This window comes from Cyanistes caeruleus, chromosome 2, assembly GCF_971803275.1.
Source record: "Cyanistes caeruleus chromosome 2, bCyaCae1.hap1.1, whole genome shotgun sequence".
NCBI classification, from domain to species: Eukaryota; Metazoa; Chordata; class Aves; order Passeriformes; family Paridae; genus Cyanistes; species Cyanistes caeruleus.
Genome location: NC_141702.1, coordinates 56,266,892 through 56,287,770, shown reverse-complemented (window position 1 = coordinate 56,287,770; position 20,879 = coordinate 56,266,892). Strand labels below are relative to the sequence as shown.

General features: G+C 39.4%; 1 long non-coding RNA gene across 1 annotated transcript in view; it reads left to right on the top strand.

Moving 5' to 3' along the window:
* Window positions 1-20,879, top strand: part of LOC111925681 (uncharacterized) — a 99,335-nt gene that overhangs the window by 13,030 nt on the left and 65,426 nt on the right. The window contains exon 2 of the long non-coding RNA XR_015283222.1: window positions 10,051-10,216. This is a non-coding gene — a long non-coding RNA (uncharacterized LOC111925681). The remainder of the gene's footprint in view (window positions 1-10,050; window positions 10,217-20,879) is intronic.

Genomic DNA, 20,879 nt, shown 5'->3' with positions numbered 1-20,879 from the left:
AGGAGTGTAGGTAATATTTCTAAACACTTAACACATGTAATATTTCTGGTAGTTGAGTCACGAGGAGAGGCGTCTTTTGGTAATAATAGTTGATATTACTAGTCACTGAAGTAGGTGCAGGAAAGTAGCTGCTGCCATAAAAATGGATTGCCAAAGCAATTATAAGTTTCAAGTTGAAAGTTTTGCTTTGAGTCACTTATACTTGGTTGTACAAAACTGTCAACCTTACCTTGCCAGCCTATCTGTGAGGGAACCGTGTGAATGCTGCTGGATTCCCTTTCCACTGCTCAGCACTGACTGAGTCTGACCTACATAAGTCAATCAAACAACACAGACAGGCTTAACACAAAAGTGGACTGGTTATGAGGTATCTGATGCTCACTATTTGGTATATTTTCTCTCGATTTTGGCCTTATGTCTGTTAAACCTAGCATGAACTAAAAGCACCCAGTAATTGGTGCTCTCCTCTCTGAATTGCTCCTCTGGTGGCTCTCACTGCCACACTGTATCTTTTTTTTTTTATAAAAAAAAAAGCAAAGCTGTAATATAAAACAAAACCAGAAGAAATCATCCCCAGTGCTTTTTGATAGCCTGTGATAAAACCTCCACTGCAAGTCTCTGCTACAAGAAGACACTCTGTGCTGATTTGTTCTCCAGGGAGAGGTACAGCGTAACCAGGATCTCATTGCACTGTCTATACAACACCTTGAACAGTTTGTCAGTAAATTTTCTTCCTTCCTTTATGAATTAGAGTGTCTGAACAAAACAATAAAACGGTAATTTGGAGGAACCTGGGACAGTAAGATCAGACAGCATTATTGCTTTGAAGCGCAACTATATGAATTATGACCTCACCTAGATAAGTTTTACGGCAGAAAGGTCATTAGAAAGTTTTCATCTATATCTTTTCCAACTGAGTATGTGAAGCTACCAGGAAATATGTACAAATTGTTTGCAAAAGATGCTCATTTTCTTCCTCCTATTGCTATAATTTTCTCAGATTCTCATGGAGTGTGAGCCAGCCTTTTCCCTTATGGAGGAAAAGACCACTGGCTGGGATACTAAGCTAGTTTGCCTTCTGATGGTTGTCAGAAAGTTCATATGCCTTAAAAACTGGCCTCAGTTTACTTTGCTAACACTAAGGACTTGTATAAAATAAAAGATTTCTCAGGAAAGTTTCCATGTGCAACAATACCTTTGAGTGACCCAGACTGAGTGTGTGACAAAGGAGTCCGAAATCACGTCTGTTCAAGTTCTTGATAGGTACCTCTAAAAATGTGTCCACATCAGTGTTGCAATGCATTGCACAGTGATGTTGTTATGAGATTCAGGGGGCCATAGAAATCAAAGATTTCTCTCTCCTCATTCTCTACATTCCATTTTCTCTGGTTCTTTTCCTTCATTGTTTTGGGTCTTCTTAGGCCGAGGTTGAGCTCAGAACTGGGCCGAGATGATCCTTGAGTAGAAGCACCTGGATTTTGAAATCTGCTCCATTGGAGAAAGGCATTCATTGGCCACTGACTTCTTAGTGACAGATGATTCATACCAAATGCTGGTCTGTGACACTGGGTTGCTGTCACAAGTAAATCTGAGCTGTGGGTCAGTGGCAGAGAAATTAAATCCTGGAAGCTACTAGCAGATTGAGGAAGAGTTTCCCCCAAAGCTGGCCAAGACAAAAGTGATCAGCATACAGGGACTGGCTGACGGTGGTGGGGCATTCCTCACCTCCTGCATTCTTTCAAAGTTGTGGCACTACCAACTCTGGTGGCATTTTTCATGCATTTTGTGCTCATGCAAATTACTTCCTGAGGTGTGCAAAAACAAGTTCCTATTCCTTCAAAATAAAGCCTTCGTTTATTTGAAGATTTTCTTCCCTTGACAAGAACTATCTCACATACTGGGAAAAGGAAATCTCTTTATTCATGTAATAGGCTCTAGAAATTTGGTGGATACTTGTCTCCTCCTCCCCATCATGCCAGTGCTACTCAGGACAGGGGCTAGCAGCAAGGTATTTTTGCAAGACATGTGTGCTCAGAAACAAGCTTCTGTATTCTCTTTGTGTTGTTTTTTGGGAACATGAGTGATTAGCTTTGTGGATCTCATTGCCGGGAGTGATGATTTATTTCATGTGAACCATTGAACTCCACTCATCTGGAAACAACTTTGATTGCTATTGACCTTAAGCTGAGTCAGTGACTGAGAACGAAATGTTCTGGTTCTCCTTCTCACCCTAGGACCCTTGCATTCCTCTTTGCGTAATGTGAAACTATGCACAGGAGTAAGCACTTTTACAAATAATAATAACATTTGAACACCAAATATTGGTGAAAACGGGCCTGCTGAAAGTGTAAATGTGTGTTTTTAACATATTAAACACATTTGATAGCATACAATTAAAGTGTTATATCAATATTATTTCAGTATAAGAGCTCAAGTAGTTCCTTTAACTGGAGCTTCTTATACGGTCTCATGTCTCCCCAGAAAAGTTTTTCTTCAGGGATTTTACAATATTTGAGGGGGATTCACTTGATCTTGGAAAAATGTCTTGGTTTTTATTAGCATTAGAGCAGGATCTAGAGGCAAATTAAACAGAGTTGTGACTGGACTATTCATGTAGAGGATGTTTTTTGTTTAACTGGGCCCTGAAATCTAATGTAGTACATGGTGTAGGAACATATCAGAAAAATTACACAGAATAGAAATCAGCATAAGAAATGAGTGAATTGTCTGTTCACAAGTCTCTGACTTCTTCTTTGCTTCTATCCCCTAACTCTTCCCCCTTCTAGAGTACTCTCATTAAAGACTACCATATACTCAAAAGGAAAGCAAAGGAAGCTCAATCTACAGAAGCATCACCCTGCTGCCTGCCAGCATTCCATGCCTCCCCTCTCTGAAGGGCATAAACTCTTGACCTGAGGACAGATGATGAGCAGCAGCCTAAAAATAATTTCCTTCTGCTGGCTACTCAGCATCTGGCACCAATGAGGGGTAGCTGAAATGCTTTTGTCATTATCTCTTCCACATGTTTCCTGCGTATTTTCCCAAAGCAGCTTAGCTCTGTGCAATGAACTCTCCTATTTCCTAATGCCAGTGACTGAAAGTGTATACCAGGGGATAATTGCAAATCCATGTTACTTCATCCAGTCACATCATCTGTGCCCACTCCCTGTAAATCCTTGAGAATGACTGATGCGAAATGGTGACACAGGAGCATTGCATGATTCATAATGCATGTTAAATAAAACACAGGGTTGCAGGGGGAACAGGCAGTCCTTCTTTTTAAACAAGACTTAGCTTTTTAGGTAGTGAGTTTACACAAGGCTCTGGTCAGACTACGCATTTTTAGAAAGCTGAAAAAAATTACAGATTGTAATGAGGCTAGCTGACCCCCTCAGCTTTAATTTAGCAACTGTGAGTAGTGTTGAAAATTACTGGATGGATAAAAAGTGATTTAATCTCCTGGATCTCTGGCATACTGTACAACTCCAAAATTCCTGTTGTCATATCTTAACAGCTGCTGTTCACTGTGAATGAAGGGTTGGAGCTACTGGAATGATGTCTACCTATAGTTCTAACACACCTTCATTTGCTGTACAGGAGTGATTTTGACTGTTGCTCAGGCATTGAAAGATAGGTCAGGGATTTGTCTTGTGGATCCACAAAGCACCTGCTTTGGGGAAGAGCTTCTGGGCAGAACTGTAACAACATAATTCCAGTTAGAGCTGAGCCATAAACAGCAAAGTCACATCCATGCAGCCATTTTGGGGTGTGAAATCTCATTACTTTCTCGCCTTTTAACACTGAAGACATTTTGCATTCAGACTTCCCTGAATTGTCTTTGCTCAAAGCCTGCAAAAATGGAAGTATAAAAATACACAAGTTCTTTAGGACAGGATTAAAAAAAGAGCAAATAGTCTGTTTTCAGATGGGTCTTGTGATAGTTTTGCTGGAAGGGCTCCTCCTTGGACAGCTGTACTAATTATTTATAAACAATGAAAAGTAGACAAGGGGCTACTGTTGCACCTGGTCTTGCTATTAAGTTATCTCTTGTTCTCCTAAATGTCAGATCTTTATGTTTGGGATATGGAACTTTTCATCCTGGTGGGAGAATAAGAGCGACAGCTGGGAAGAAATTCATCATCCTTTTAAAATACTCCATTTCCTGATAACGAAGGCAGGGCCAAACACAAAATGGAATAAAAATATTTCTTTCATGATTAATATAGTGCTTTTCTTTCGAAAGCTTAAAAATCATTGTTAAAACTGGATTTGTTTCTGAGTCAGAAGTTCACAAACATTTGAAGTGAATGGAGAGGCTTGGAAGAGGAAGCTGAAGAGTAGGTGAGATATTAATGACTTGTATTAGTAGCTTCTGTTTAGTACAGATAAATGAGTATCAGACACTTATAAGCTGATAACTGACCTAATAATAGTTTCCATTGTTTACAATATATCCTTTGAAATTTTCTCCCCATGCCTTTATCTTTTCCTAAGTTGAAATTTGTGAAATACTCTGTGCTTCTTCACTGGATGGGTTCACTCTCCCCTGACAGACTGCTATACTTAAAAACTTGTTTTATTGGAGACACATTATCTGCACAGGGAAGAAAGTGACTTGTGTCTATAAACTTAATACTGGCCAAGGAATGGGTTACTTCAGCTTGGATTTTGGATTTCCTTTGTCACATAAGCAAAGGCTTTATTCTGCTGGCACATAAGCAAAAGCTTTATTCTGCTGCCCATGAAATGACTTCTGAGCTGTTCATGATATTTTTCACCTCAGTTTCACAATTTATAGATCTTAAAAGCGTTGTGGTGGCTTTTTTCCCTTTTGAGGTCTCTTCCTGTGTTAAAACACTTTGTTCAGCCTTGACCAGCATTGCTTTGTAAGAAGGTCTTTGGAGGTGTCTGGCTGCAAGGAGAAGGCATTTAGAAAGGCAAGAAGAAAAAGGGAATGCCTTTAGCCTCCTCTCTTGCTGTCTTTTGTAGTTCAGGGTGGGCCAGCAAATTGCAGTCCCAGGGAACTCTGTATGTCATATTCTGAACTAGGAAACTGTAAATTCAAACAGTCATTTTGAAAATTAGGTGACGTTACTAGGTGGGTTTTTGGAAAGGGGAAAAAAAAAAATACCCCATTGAATATAACTCTTTGTGCCTGTAAAAAAAGAAGAATTAATTTTCACCTGGTGGAGACTCTTACAGACCTTTGCTGTCTGAGAAGGATGATGGCAAATATCCATGGTGAATCTTTTAAAGCCAGTAGGCATAGTTAACTTGTACTAATATAAAGATAATATACTTGTAATATAAACTTGTACTAATATAAAGCATAGAAAAATTGGCTAAAGAGATGGCTGATGTACATCAGTGTGATCAGTGACTGACAAGATGCTTTGTCAGCACTGCTGCATTCTGATTTATATATTAGTACTGTTTTGTATGGAAGTAGTGCTATAGGTCAAATCAAAGTAAATGAAAAATCCTACAACTCTTTGCAAATGAGGAGCCCTCATAGATTAAGTGAGATATTGCCAAGACAGTCACAAAACTGAAACTACTTCTTATTTTTAGCAAGAGTCCAAGTTCATTACTGAGAAGAGTGGAAATAATATAGAAATCAGCAGACTGTTAAATTGAGGGATAGAAACAATGTGATAAGTAAGGCTGTCCAGCCCTTTTCCAATGACAGTATATAACCCAGAATTGAAGAAAGCTGGACATGACTGCAGAACATGTGTTGCCCTGGAAATTGAAGCTTGCTGATAGTGTTTTCATAGTTTTAGTTACTTTCCTATGAAAGTAACATAAAGCTGTTTATCACATTCCTTCTAAGAAACATCTTTTGATGGATGTTTCTCATGACCAGTGTGCTTGGGAAGGTGGTAACTTAATTATCCAATCAATGGTCATTGTCGAGAATCCAGAAATACTGGAGTCAGAGAATAAAAGGATGGTTTTTTGTTCTGACACTGAGAGGTGCTGGTGTGAATCATTTCGTGTCCTCTAGTGACAAACATGGGCTTTGGACCTGCCTGTACAGAGATTTCAGCAACAACCCTCTGCAGAGAGCAGCAACCAAGGTTGTACTGGGCTGCTCAAAACAACAGGACCAGGGAGACAGCTTGTCCCTCTGTGACAGAGCTGCTCAGCTTTGGCAGCCAGCACAGAGGCTGTTTGGGAAACAGAAGGATGAGAAACTGAAGACAGCAGAATAGATGCATGCAAGGGATCTGAAGGCTGAAAACACACCCTGCAGGTGGATCTAGAAGTGTCGGGGAGGTGGTCTGGTTGAAATCTGTCCTCCTAGGAAGCACATGTCAGCTATAAAAAGGCACAGAGGAGGAGGCCAGCAGAGTGAATGCTAGCAGCTGATCCTGTACAAATTTCAAGGAGGAACAACTCATTAGTGGAGTACATAAGTCTTCAGGACAAGCTAGGAAGTGAATTTGCTGCACTTTAAATTCTTCAAATAAAAATCCCTTTCTTTGGGCAGGTTCATGAGTTTAGCATAGGGACAATTGGATGAAATTTATTCACATGTGATGTACTAGAGGGAGCAACAAATAACCTAGTAGTCCCTTTAGGCCTTAAATTATGTGAACAGACTATGTGGATTTTTCTCACTAGCTGGCAGCAGTGGAAGAGGAATAATCATATCTAATAATATATTTTGAGCAGTCTTAACTCATTATATCCTATCACTCAAGATACTAATCTGAATAGTGATGGCATATGGAGTCCTGGGTACCTATGCTGCTCCTGGTTCCAAGTGTGAGTTTTTACCATCTTATTTTACATTGATTACACTAATGGACTGGTATAGCCAGCTCTCTCTACCCATATTTTTTTAAGAATTCACAATTCATGAGGATATTTCAAGTTTTAGGAAGCTGCTATTATTTATTCTCTGTGTGTGTGTTCGCTACAGTCAAAAAAAAATATTTTGTAAACCAGCAATCAACTAATATTACAGCTTATAATTTCTGGCCTCAACTAGGAAAGCAGTCAGCAGAACCAGTTCTAAGACAGACTGTGTCAACTGTGACAGAAAAATATTGTTGGAACTTGCTATTTGGTGAGTTACTTTTTATGCATATATTGAGAACTGCAACAATTTATGGAATTGGAGGCAGTTAATCATAATGACAATGTAAGAAAAAAGGAAAGAAACTGAAAAGAAATGGTATTTCTGAAAGAAGTGAGCACTGAGGTCTGTTATGCAATGCCCCTTCTTAAGCACATCAGTCCTGAACCTAGCTCTGAGGTTTTTGCATGGTAAAGGTACCCTACTGTCCTACAATTTTTTTTGAAAAATGCAACAAAGATTACATAGTTTAGAAGAGGTTCTTGGTGCATATACTTATAAGGACAGCTGAAGAATCACATTAATGATGTTAAACATTGACCTGAGCCTGAAAATTTCTGCATCTGATTCCATTTAAGTGCACTGCCATAATATTTTATCTATTCAAGACTTGCATGCATGACTTGTTTTCATACATGTTTGTATGTGTGCAGTACATACACACATACCTGCAAATAAAGATAAATGTGCTCCAGCTAACAAGGAAAAAGTAATAAGAATCAAGTACCTATCAAAATGTACAGGATAAAATTAGTTTTCAGCATGGCAGTGGGTCATTTCTACATGTATGTGGAACTTAGCTGCAGTGCTGTTGTGGACACACATAAAGCCTATAAAGCCACTAAGCTGGGGTTTCCCTGTATTATTTGGGGAGTGTTTGTGAAAACACATGAAATGGTCACCTGAAAGATTGACAGCAGAAGTATAAAAACATGTTTTTCAAAAATGTCAGGAATGTTTTGTGGTCTGATATTCTGGTACATTCTGTGCTACTGATTCAAAGAAACACAAACAAACCAGAACCCCCATCATGCAATTACTCACCTAGGTAAAGTTAAAGGGTTTCTGAGATGCTTCCACGTTAATAAAGTGGAATTCATAAGGGGTTTTTTGAAGGTAATTGTCAAAACAGTAAAATAAATGTACATATGTGTGTCTGTTGCATCTTCCTTTGGTGTTGTTTTATACACCGTATGTGGGCACTTCACTATGATATTGCATGGCAGAACTACACCTTCTATGTGAACTTTTTCCCATTTGGTAGAAATGTCAGGTCCTGGTTTATCTTTACTGTCCTTGGCAGTTTTTCCTTTTGCAGAAAATTTGCAAGATAACATTACTTATACCCAAACCTAGTGGTAAATTTTTCTTATCATTCTCAAGGACTGACAAAAAGGGATGATTCCTGCTCAGTGAAGCCACATGTGTTTCCCATGCACAGAAAGTACACCTAAGTCAGGGGCTTAGGTAGGATAGGAATGCAAGGTATGTCTGCAAGCACTCTACAGCACACCAAACAGACACAAAGACAGCTTTTGTCTAAGTAAATTTGGTTATTAACACCTCTGTGACCGTGCTTGCATATGCTGCTGTGGAATACATAGAGGATCTGAAGCAAGTTTTGCTGCATTTATGCCAGTGCAATCCAAGTCTGTGACTTTTAATGGGTTTCATAAAAATGTTGGTGTTTGCAGCAGTATTAGTTTGAGGCTGTGAAGAATAACCTGTATGATCTTTCCAAGCAGTAAGAGGAAAGCGGAATCTGTATTTATGTTTGAGATTGTTTTCAACTAAGCATGCTACAGTCTCTCTGTTGGGTGCTACCTACAGCATTGTGTTGATAGAGTGCTGATATTGGGGGACCATAGATCCCCAAAATGTTATACACACATCATACACTGTCTTCTGGCAGTTTGAGGCACCTGGGTGTGTTTTAGACCATGGCCCATATGCAATAGGCCATTGTTTGCACAGAGACTCAGGCACTGGTCTCTTTAGTGTTGCAATGCTTAACTGAATAATTCCTCTATTTAATTTTTTTAATTTACTTACAATTCTATGGCTGAGATTTCAAAGGAGTGGGGAGGTTTAAATCAGCGGGTGGTCAGATTTCTGCTTGTTTATCCAATAACTTTCCAATAGAAAATGTAAAAAGATTTCATAGGTACAAGGATTTCCTTCTTCCCAGATGAACCTGGGAGAATAATTTTTCCAAATTTTTCCTCTGTCATTTCTGCCTCAATGAATCTTGACTCTTGTCACATTGTTGCAGGGCTTCTGTACAGAGTTGGAAAGGTTTTCGTCTCAGTGCCAGGAGATGTGGGTTTGCAATCTGTTATGCACAAAAAAATTAACTAACCCTGCAAAAGTGAGCCACAGAATGCAGAACTGAGCAGACTCATGTCTCTAGAGATAACTTGAGATAGTTAGAAATAGATAACTCTGTCTCTGAAAACTGCAGACTTTCTTGATTTACCCTGCATAAATTTTCTCAGTAAGTGGGTAAAATGGTACCTAGTGGCAGAATAATGAATTCACTGTGGATCTTCAAAGTTTCAAGTGAGCGCTGTGAAAACTAGGCTATTTTCTTTCAATCTGAGACAGTTTTTTAATGTAAGTATTCATGGGCCAAAGTAAAGCTCCTCAGTATCAAAAACTTCATTAGTCTTTGAAATATCAACCTTTGGCTCTACTCTTTTTTATATAGTTTCCTAAGATTTATTAAAAAGTGTTGCAAGCTGAAAATTTCACCTGTGCATTCCTGAATACACTAGCTGTGTAATTAGGTCACTGAAACTTTGTAGTACATAGCATTTAGGGCAATTCCCTCATCTCTTAAGATTAAAGATTGAGATCCCTCTGATACAATTATTTAAACCATCCATCTTCATGCTTACCTCAAAAAAAATGTTGAAAAAATGCTGGTTTTGGGAGTTTTTGTTTGTTTTGATCATGTGGCAGCTTCTCAATTCTACCTGTCTTCCACAAGAGCTTTAAAATTTGATTTTTTTCTGGTAATATACTCCAAGAATAACAAAACTCTTTGAGTTGTATATTTAACTTACTCTGCGAGAGATCTGAGAGTAATTTTAAGCCAACTAGCTGCTTGCTAAATCACTGGTTACCACCTTTGTCTTTGTCAGACCAAATTTCTTCAAGCACATTTAATTATTAATATTTTACAGTGATGCAGAGAATTTTCAGGGAAGCCCAGGACATCTTTCAGCTGATGGGACACATACATGAAATGTAGTCCAGAAATGGCTCCAAAGAACTTTCAGCATCAATCAACAAGATAAATGAAAGAGGAAGAGAGAAGCAGCACTGCTTGCCCACATATGAAGTCAAGAGGTGAGTGACAGAAAAGAGAAAAAAAATGTTTCAGATTTGTATGATTAATATGCAGTATTTAAAATCTAACTGGATTGCTTTGTGATGATCAAATAAGTAGCAGAGGTAGGATGCTGAATATTATGAACTTTACATAACAGCCACCTCTCATCACTCTTTTAAAACATGAACCAATTTGTTTCCAGCACATCCCTGGATGAATAACTGCACTGTTGTCTAAAGGGTGGTAAGCTTGAAACACATAAATGTAGGGGGTGGAGGAAAGCCCAAGACTGCATAGAAACTGTTTTCTTGCCTCCTGTTTCATTGTGGTTGACAACAGATCTCATACTATCCCTTGCCTGCAGCCTACAATGAAAGTATTTTTTATAACAACCTCTATTGTTAATTTTCAAGAAGATGAAAATGTCTATAGAAAAGCCAGTGTCACAGATGAAGACTGAAGTGGCCAAAATACATGAAGCATTATATGATTAAGATTTTTTTACTGTTCAGCCAGTCACATCTTTCTTCTCCTTTGAGACAGATATATTTTGAAATGGCTGTATTAAGTTAAAAAAAATCTATGCCTTGCCTTAACGCTGGGTTTTATATCCTATCCTTTCACATGTGTGCTTGTGTGTGTGTGTGTGTAAGATTACTTTATTAGCTGCCAAGAAAACGTCCTTTAAGGATTACACTAAATCTTTAATTTTGCAGTCAGTGAGAGGGCATTTCAGATGATATCCAGTGATATTCATAGGGGTTTTTTTCTGGTCTAATATCTCACCTATTCTGCTCCCAAACAAGAATAATATTCTGACAAAAGTAGACCACACCTGAGTTGCAAGGCAGACAACCAAATAAAGGAGCTGCCTGGCTAAGACCTGGAACTGATGTGGAAAGCTTTGTGGAAAGCTTTTGTGTAAGCTCTAGGGAGGGAAATACTTTGCTGGTATATGTCTCATTTCTACTAAGAGAGTTTTCCAGGATAGTTTAGCTGGTAAATCTCCTCTAGGGTATGTAAGGACAGTAGTGTGGGCTCTGTATTCTTGTCTTGGCTAGAAGTATACAGACAGCAGTTAGGGTTGCAAAATGGTACTGCTACAGTGCTGTAGTGCTGCCTTCAGCTCCATGAGAGCTGTATCACAAAAGTGATACACTACTGGGTAAGAACTGGATGTACTGGATGTACTAGAATGATGGAAGGACAGAGAGAAGTAGGAAAGTAACTCACTCTGGCTATAGTTATTTCTGTTCATATGGAGATCATGTATGATTAGGAGTCTATATCAAAACCAAGGTGTACAGAAAAAGTAAAATGAAGAAAAATAGGGAGTTTGAAATCAAGGTAGAACTGCTGCATGGAAATGCAAGACTACTGTGCAGTTGATTTCAATGGAATTAGCTCTGTGTCCTTTGTATATGGGTTACAGTAAGTCCAGCTGCCAAGAGACTCAGCATTAAGGATGCAGGCTGTCCCACTGACATGGCATATTTGTGCCACTTAAACTGAACATATTCCTAAGGCTTTGCCAAGCCACAACATTACTAGGTGATCTGTCTACCAATAAAAATATGGTTTTCCATCTTAGGAATTAAATTCTCATGTAGAAGGTGGCTATTGGGTGTCCAAATTCTGCTTAGTTTTATATGCAATGGCATTGATGCCTTAAGAGGTGACCTGGAACAGAGGCTGGATGGAGTTAAAGGAATAAAGTCAGTGTTTATTAAAAGGCCTTCAAAGGATACACCTTGGGAAATATAAAAGTCTGGCCAGGGCTTCACCCAAGATGGACCCAAAATGGTCACAAAATGGATAACCACTTGTTTTCACACTTTTATAAGTTTCAGTCCATTTACACACTCAGGTTAATTGTGCAATTACAGTTTCAAAGTTATGAAATGCCATCCTCCCAGATTGTTCTTCTCAATTTGCTGTTTATACATTTTGGGCCGGAAGCTGCAATGGTGTCCTTGGTTCTCAGGCTGGGAAAGGATTGTTTTGTCTACCTACACTGTGAAGAGAACTTGCTAACACTTTATATGAAATTCAGAGTTACACACTGAGGCAGAACATAATCCGGAAAATATGAAAGCTAAAAATTAAGGCATCAGCATTAATTTAATTAATTAATGAGCATTAGCTCAGGTAGCTCCCATCCTCTCCTTCCAGCTATTTGTGTGCTTGGTTTCTGTGTTTTTCCACCACAGCTTGCTGCTACTTTAGTTGTGCAACTACAGCTGCTTGTGGAGCTGCCTGGGAAACTGAATCACTGAAGTGATCCAGGAGAAAAAGTAGTGCTCTGTAATGAGAGCTTCTTCACACCTCTCTTTGGCATTTTGCCCTGTGAACCCACCACATTAATGCCCATATAGGTCCTTAAAAACCACAGAGAAAACTATAAATGTATTAAAAATTTATTTTAAAATTTAATTGGGAATAGAACTGTGACTCCTCAGAGAACTACACCTACTCTGCAGTATGAAGTATTTGCAATCATACTCCAAAGATGACAGCTATATCCTTCTACCTTGAGGATGAACCTGACCCATTTCTTTAACAAAGAGAGAGCTCTTTTACCCTTCTTTTCTCCGACTTAAGAATAGAACAGCTTTCACCCAAGAGACATGGGCTTTAGTTCTGTAGTCTCAAGTTTCCCATGGCTTTTTTGCCTTGCATTTCTTTTGCCTAAGCATAGAAGGCGCTCTTACACTGCTGTCTGCACCTGGGGAAAGCTGTTCCTAGAGCAAGACGCTGTTTGAGCTGTTGGTTTTGGCCGAGTAGAGCAGCCAATGGTCCTGTCCCAGGACACAACGCACAGCTGATAACAAATAAGCAAACACATTAATCTGTATTTCTGCAAAGGTAAATACTTTTCTGTAAAGGTAAATAAAGTTATTTGCATTTAGGGAAAGAAAAAGTCCTTTGAGAAGTACCACTGTAAAAAGCTGTGAGTAGCTCTGACCCATGATGCCTTATCCATGTATGAAATCCTACCAATCTATGTTTATTGATAGTTTTTCAGCTGTTCAAATTGGCTCCCTTGCACTGGTTTGAATTGTCTGAAATTGTTTTGTAGGCATATAATAATGCAATGTAATATGTAGATATGCATGTACATGCATGTGTGCAGATACACGTGTACCTATGCATATATATGTATATCTGTATACACTGAAAAATAACCCTTACACTCATGATGAAAGCAGGAAAAAAATTAAAAGTGAATTAGAACCAGTTTTGACTTTTGACAAATACTGATTTAGTTTTAACTTAAATGGGTTGGAAAAGCAGGATAAGGCATCTCCCACTCTGCCTCCTGGCCTCCTGGGGCTCACGCTGAATATGTCTGGAGAGCACAACATATCCATGAGCCAGTTCACACCAATGGAAGATGTACTTAGGGGTTGAATAAAACACCTCTCTTCTCTTCTCTTCTCTTCTCTTCTCTTCTCTTCTCTTCTCTTCTCTTCTCTTCTCTTCTCTTCTCTTCTCTTCTCTTCTCTTCTCTTCTCTTCTCTTCTCTTCTCTTCTCTTCTCTTCTCTTCTCTTCTCTTCTCTTCTCTTCTCTTCTCTTCTCTTCTCTTCTCTTCTCTTCTCTTCTCTTCTCTTCTCTTCTCTTCTCTTCTCTTCTCTTCTCTTCTCTTCTCTTCTCTTCTCTTCTCTTCTCTTCTCTTCTCTTCTCTTCTCTTCTCTTCTCTTCTCTTCTCTTCTCTCCAATGTCTCTCTCTTTCCCATGCTTTCCTTTTATGCAGACCTTGCTCACTTTCTTTTACTATTCTAATTTCAATAAATTTTAACTCCTGGGTGTGTAGCATTTATTTGACTCCAGTTTTCCTTCTCTCATGGAAATGCTCCTTGTCCTTGCATGCCTTGACTTATCTAGACATATTTTGAAATTTGTTAGTTTTCTAGATTTTTCCTTCCAAATCACTGTGAGTCTTCAGAAGAGAAAGCTGAGCATCCTTCTATGCGAAGAAATTGCATAAAAAGATCAGTGAGAAATTATTTTATTCCTGGGCCATAATTTCTGAGGGATCTCTAAGCCCAAGTCTTATTTCCTCCTGGTCCTTCCCCCATTAAACTCTCATTACCAGTTCCTCAGAAACGAGGGTCCCTTTCTGCTTTGTAGACCTCACCTCTGGTTTCTCTCAGGACTAGATGTGAAGGTAAGATTGTCCCTCATATCCCATCCACATGGAGAAAATTCTGAACATCTGTAGGCCTTGGCACTGAGAGCAGCTACAAACAGAAGAGTCATTCCTTCTGTGAGTGAGCTATATCACTGCACACCACCAGAAGCTGGCTGGGAAGTAATGGAAATGAGTTAAGTGTCATCCTGCCTTTAGGTAGCTTGTCATTATGTTTTTTCATCAGAGACATTAGGTAAGTTTAACATTACTCAGCGGGTGCTTGATAATAACAGGGGCATGCTCAGGTACACTGATCCTTTCTGGTTTGTTGTCCTTTTTGTTTAGGAAAACAAGAATGTAATGCACAGATGATCATCTTGGAACATATCAAGTATATACATCTCTTTGGACCATCAAATCTTTTTACATGTATTTGGAATCTTTGAAAAGAAAGTGGAGGATAGGACAATGAGCAGTTGAATAATAGATTCAGAGAGAAGCTGTTTGTGAAATGAATACAGATCTACAGAAATGAAGAGGGGAACAATACAAAAAAAAAAAACAAAAAAACAAAAGAATCTATCACAGAAAGACAGTGTTTATGCTAATGAAAAGTATCACAATTAGCTGTTAGACTAGTCTTCTGATAAGATATTGAACCAAACCAAAATGGACCTCTCTCCTTCAGCACTACTGAAGTGAGTCGTTTTTTTGTACAGTGAAATCGTTTCAGTGTCACAGAGTGAGGAAATGATAAACATCACTATAATCTCTTGCACTGTAACAGCTATGGAGTACAACAGGAAGTGAAATCTAAGCATACCTCAGGGTGAAAAAAAAAAGGTTTAAATATTAGGATCTTGCATGTTTTCTAATCTTTTCAGATCTTTCAACTTCATTTTCCCGAAATGTGGGATGAAGATACGCTTTCTTATGAAGCAGGGAACCCAAACAGTTTCATACTTATTCATATGACTCCAGGAGCTGGTTTTATCACAGAGAAAGTAAATCATGAGATTCATAACAGCATTTGCAAAGCTTGTTCACACTGGGTCATGCGACATTGTGATCTTGTCACTCAACACAGATCAGTGGCTGTTGAATGCAAAGGAAGCTGCATGGATGTTTGAATCATCAAATTTTCATTATAGTAAAAGGTTTGTAAAAGTTTACAGTGGAATCTAAAGAAACATGATTAGTTCAGCCTTTTTTTTTCCTAAGAATAATCATTTGTACCATGTGCTTAACTTAATCTACATTCCAACAATACTTTGATAATATATTAATTTTGCTCAAGTGTTGATAAAATATTTTTTTAACTTGAGATGTTGATTTTTCTTGTGCATCATATTTTTTGACATTATTGTAAAGACTGGGAAGAAAAATTTTGAAAGGCACAAGTGATAGCTAAGAACCTCACTATCAATGTTAAACTTGTGAAAATAAGGTCTATAATTGTCATTTAGGTTTTTTCTGAATTCTGCAGAGATTGTAAAGTGTGCAGTAGTTTCTGGCAGATATCAGGTCATGAGGACCCTCATTCATTGTTATTTTGTTTTGTTGCACCCCATCTTCCAGCCTAAAGAGGAGTTTAAACAGTGTATGTTCTTTGGGTGTCTTTATAAATAGCAAAATGCAGCAAGGTAGCACATGAACAATTGTGAAACACATCACAACCCCCGCAACAATTGTTAGCTGGGTGTGTTGTTAAATTGATTGTGTGAACTTGCTGTCAAAAGAGATGTCTGCATACTCCTGCCTGACAGATGCAGATGGACCCTGAATTATAATGCAGTAATATGGAGGAGGTTGTGGGCTGTGGAGACAGACATTATTGTCTTTCAACAACCTCCTACAAAAATATTCTGAATTTACAAATAGTTTTCTGCTACTATGTATTTGTAACTGGAAAAGGTGATCTGTACAAGTGCTGCACTCCTATTCCTATGGATTTCATAAAACACAAAGTCCTAATGTTCCTCAGAGGTCCTGGATTTATTCATCTTCTGGCTTTCTTGGAGGGAAAATCCTCTCCCAGTGCTGTGAGGATATAGACACTTTTCTCTCTGGCTCCATTTCAGCAACTGGCTCTGTGCTCAACAGCTGATTTTCTTCTTCCTCCGGTGTCTTGTGCATGTTCATCTCATGATGTTGCTGGCTTGTTTTTCTCACTGTGTCTCCTGTTGATGTAAATGCCTAAAGAATTGTTGTATTAAGGACCTTTGACATTGTTAGATCAGAAAAATAAAAACTAATATCCAGCTAATTTTTTTTCTCCATGTTCAGTGGCTGGCAAGGTTGCTGTCTACTGTGGGGCTTTATGTGCTTGGAACTGAAAGGATACAAGAAATTTTTCACCCTTCAGCTGTGTGTCTGCCTGTGGTCTTTGCAAGGGATGGGACAACGAATAGGACCCAGTGGCATTTCCACATGAGGAACAGCTGAAAAGGTTTGGGCCTGCCAGGACACAAAAGCTGAGTTTGGCTGAGGCAGATGCTGCCTGCATCATCACTAGCTCAAAGAGGAGACATTTGGCTCCAGACAGGCGGCACAGGTTGAAGTGACTAAAACATCCTGAAGTGCTATGGGAAGTTCTGCTCAGCAGCGGGGAGGCGATGGAAGCCGTCGCTGACCTATAAACAGGATGAGGGAGCAGCAGCAGCCCAGCGCAGAGACAGTGGCTGGCGCTGCGCTGACAGGCAGACAGACACATAAACAAAGGCAGGGAGGAAGCTCTGCTTATATCTGGAAAAGAAACCCCAAACCATAGGATGCAAATGATGGACGTACATGGCTATAAATAGCTACAAAGCAGGACTTAAAAGATTTAGTTGTGACATAAAGCCTCCATGCAGAATGGACTATGTACACTCACTACTTTTTATTTAAGTTGTGTACTTTTTTTTTTTTACTCACATATTTAATATTACTGACCATGCTTAACTGGGCTTTTTAAACAGGGAGGAGAAAATTCACACAAATCAAATAATAACATTGTGTTCTTTTGTATAAATGAAGCGGCTAAAAATAGTTGGGATGCTGCCAGACTTTTCAGTCAATTGTCTAAGAGACCCAGTCAGCAGTAGTTTTGTGTTTTGGTATGAAATAGAGTTTTATTAGATCAGTAATCATACTTTGGATGCCAAAGGGTAAGGACGACACAGCAGTATTTTGTAGAGCTTTAAATTGTGTTCTGAGGGTTTGGGGATATTAATCAGAAGGCAAGTGAGAGTGGCATGCCCCATACATTATTCTGCTAGAGGAAATGTGGATGGGAAGCAATCTGTATGCAACCACTTCAAGATGCAGATGAGTATTGTCTTTCTACCTACTACTTAGGCAGGGAGCTTCAGCTGCAGCTTTTGCTGGACTAGCAGATTCAGTTCAGTGGGGTTTTGTGCCAGTTATGGTAGTTAAGAAGGTTTTGAACAATAATAGGTAGAGATAATTTTATTATGAAAAGTTTTTCTGCTGGAATTGTGATATAATGCTAACAAAGTAGGTGCATTAAAATACTTGTGCAAGTGGTCATTTGTTTCTCAGCGCAGCTATTTGTGCTAGAAAAGAAGAATTGTATTTCAAAAACAAAGTTACTTGGAATAATATGCCTGCTGGCACTTTTTTACCAGATAATGGCTCTGTGACCTTTTAGGAATTTGTCTAGAGGTCCTGCTATGGGCTATTATGCTTGTAGATTTTAACTTGCTGTTTTCATTTGTAACACTCAAACTGCTTTCACAATGGCTTTTCTGGCCTTTCTAAAAAAACTAACAAGTATTACTTTTTATACATACAACATAAAAACTTGTGTTTAATAGTTTCTGGTATTGTGTGCAGATACAAATACTCAAAGAACAAGTGAAGTTTGTCTCTAAAAGTCAAGGAGAGGTAAACCTTTCCATGCCCCCAAGCCACCAGCCCTAATAGATATTGCATAACAACTTCAGTTTCATTCAGAGTGGCATTGCAATTTCCAGCTTGACTGTCAGACTCATTTCTTTCACAGCAGGGCATGCTGTGCTTTCTGCACTGTGTGACTTCCACAACTGAGTTTCTTTACTAAGGTTCAGAGAGAAAATGTCAAAACCTCTGGAGCAATGTGCTTGTCCATCCTACAAATGTCCTCAGCCTGTCAATTCTTTCTCTCATGGTTTCAGGGTTGGGCTAGGAAGAAGTAGAGCTTTCGTTGTTAGATCTCTACAGGAGGTGTTTATACCCAAAAAATTAATGTTAATTTAATGTTTATTCTTTACCACTGTCTTGTGGTAAAGGGGACCAAAGGGGAGTTTTTTGCCCTCTCCTATTCACAGTTCCATGCTCCGCAATGCAGTCACTGTTGTGTAAGCCTGCTGTTTGCTGTGCTGTATTCCTTATGACATTCTAGGGATCAAGCCTTAGCCTGGGAAGTGGGAGACCACTGCCACAAGCAGCAGCATTCCCTACTAACCAAAGTTTATCAAAGACACAAATTGGCAGGTGACTATGAAGTGCTGAAGCTTCTCAGGGTGGTGCAGACTTTTGGGATTTCTTGACCCAACTCAGTATTGACCAAGTCCTTTTCTGAGGAGCTCACCTGGTGCTGAGCACCTCTGAATGGCTCTGCCACGTTTCTAAGTTGCCTACTTGAAAAAAGCCATGTTTGGAGGACTAGGCTGACCACTGCCATTAAAATAATTTCTGCTGCTCTGCTACCTAAAGAAACGATGCCTTTGCAATGCACATATAAGCTGCCCGTGTGGCATTTGCATCATACTTAGAACTTATTTAATTTCCCTCTTTGTCATTGTGTTTATTGCCTTAAGCTGTCTTAGAAAGTTAAAAATATGGGAAAAGAGAAAGCACAAAGAGAATGTTGTGAAAATTAATTTAAATTTTCTCTTCTGTTTTTCTCAGATGGAGGAGTTGGTGGTTACGTGCTGCACTGCTTGGTGGATACATGCCTGGCTATAGTAGGTTGAAAGGAAATCAAGGGTGGTGCTGCTAACATTCCACCCTCAGCTCCCTATTCACCTCTCATCATCCACCCTTGCATTTCAACTCAATCGTTTTACCCACCCACCTAGTTCCATGTGAAATTGTGCTAATGGATGTCTGTCCCACAATACACAGGGAGACTTGAGCTGTTTTTGTAATTTGCAACTTTCTTTTGAATTTCAAGCATTTCCAGCTTGCAAAATCCTGGTCTGGGTCAACATCTGGACTCCATCCATGCGTGTGTAATTCAAGGATCATAGCACATAGGAGTTAGAGGTTGATCATCAAAATTTCGTTGTGGTTCAGGGACATTAGATACTGGGATTTTGCTATAATTCTGTGTCTAGCAGGAAGGAAAGGGCCAGAAAGGGAACTGATAATGATTTGAATGGAGTAGGACCTTGGGCAATTGTGTTCTGTGTTCCCTGCAAGCTCTGCACAGTCATTAACACTGACGAAGCATTAGAGACGTGTGGTGCCAGTTAGAGGTCAGTCCTTCCAGGAGCACTTGCCATATTTTTATGTTCTCATCTCCTACCTGTGTCTTGGCAGAACTAGAGCAACACAGTGGAACACCAGACTTTACATACCTTGTCTACATTACCCTCTTCCAAAGGCCTTTCACTTTCTGTTCTCAGTCCAAGCTTCCCTTTTTCTTTGTTTTGTCCTCTCCTTTTAGTTTCTCTACTTTTCCTTCACTCCTTTGGTCTGTCAGAAATCTCCCTCATGCCAGGAGAGGCCAAAACTGAACTACTATCAACTGGGCATCTGGCAGGAAATAAGCACCAGGTTGCATTGTGAACTTTTATGGTACTTGCAGCATGGACTGTTTTTACAATCAACTGCCGAGAGAAGATGTTCAAGAGGATGTGTTCAGTAGCAGATCAGGGCACAGCAGCCAGGTGGGATTCCTGGTGCAGAGCTGGCCAAGTCTCCCTGCTGAAGTTTCATTCTGGGCTATACAGGAGTCTTCAATTACTGACTGAATGTTTTTTGGTGTCAGGGCCTCAGTTAAATGTGTGGGAGAGGAGCTAGGCAGAAGTGACAGCATTGGTAGATTTATATTAGTGGTCAGAGCAAGCCTGGCTGCACATGGGGCAGCAGGCACTGGCCTCCGTTTCTTTCCTCTGTCTGCTGTGAACATTTTACCTTGCTTGCACTGTCAGAGGCTGTCCCAGATCCTGAGCTGTAGGATTGTTTTCTCTCTCCTTCTGGTCCAATAATTATTCAACTGGTCTATGCAAAGTGGAATTCCTTCAGGCAGAGTTGCCCTTCTGTATCTGTTTAGAGACTTCACTGAACACATGCTGTCTTAGGTATATTCAGGCTGAGCAAAAGCCCTAAATTGAAATGCTGCTCAGATGGATCAGGGACCTTAGCTACTGGCAGGGAATTCAGGACAAGGACAAGATCCTTGTGGGTTCACTTTGAAAACACTTACCTATTTGGTTTTTGCCCTATTACTACAACTCAGGGAGCCAAAGGATTCTTTAGACACAGGTTGTCTTGGCCTTGCTTTGATTTATATATATTTGGAGAATGTAACTTCTAGATGTGTTGCAAGTAGCTGGAA